Below are 875 nucleotides of genomic sequence, written 5' to 3' on the forward strand. Positions count from 1 at the left end.
TAACTATCCATATTACAAAATGAATTTAGATTAGATTGCATCAATGTTTTCACATTTATGTCGACTTAAATTGTTTCCTGATTGCAATCAAATTGGATGACGCCCACTTATATCTCGTTAATTTACAACTGCGCAGTCTTATTTCTAGTCCAGGTGTGAATGTATACTTTTTTAAAATAAATGCTGAACGAACAGTTCCAACACGATAATCTGAAGAAAAATAGTACAAAGATATTATATTTATGGTCATGGTCAAAGATTCATAATCGTACTGAAAAGTATAATTACCAAGTACTTTTCAAGATTACTATTTCTTTTTAAAAGTATTGATTGGTAATGTGTTATAGAGCGCTTTAAAAAAAATGAGCTTTGTACATTTAAAATCATCCTCTTAACTTTCCGCCGAAAAATAAATTAAATAACGCACTACATGTCAATTTTTCCACATTTAATGGACATCACTTATAATTGTGGTAAAGCAGTTCCTAAAACTTTCGACATTTATGTACCCCATCAATAGTTTTTGTAACTGAGTATACTTCATCAAAAGAAAAATTCGTATAATTCGTTTATAATAAAATATACATACCTAAAAGTTATATTAGAAAATAAATTATTTTTTTGTTTACTAATACAAAATATTAGTTTAGAAGTAGACTTCAACCAGCTATCCATAATCTTGAACGTTAGAGAGGAAAATTCTATTTAGTAAAAAATATCAAACATACAAAATCGCATAGAACCTAGAAAAATCGCACAAAAACTAAAAATGCACATGAGCTGTAACATTTTAATCATTAGTTACTGTTGTTGAGTCATAGAATGTTGGAATGAGTAGAATCATATGTAAATTTCAATTGTATTTAATTTGACTG

Source organism: Halyomorpha halys, unplaced genomic scaffold (genome assembly GCF_000696795.3).
Source record: "Halyomorpha halys isolate HHAL.00 unplaced genomic scaffold, Hhal_1.1 Scaffold541.1, whole genome shotgun sequence".
Classification (NCBI taxonomy): domain Eukaryota; kingdom Metazoa; phylum Arthropoda; class Insecta; order Hemiptera; family Pentatomidae; genus Halyomorpha; species Halyomorpha halys.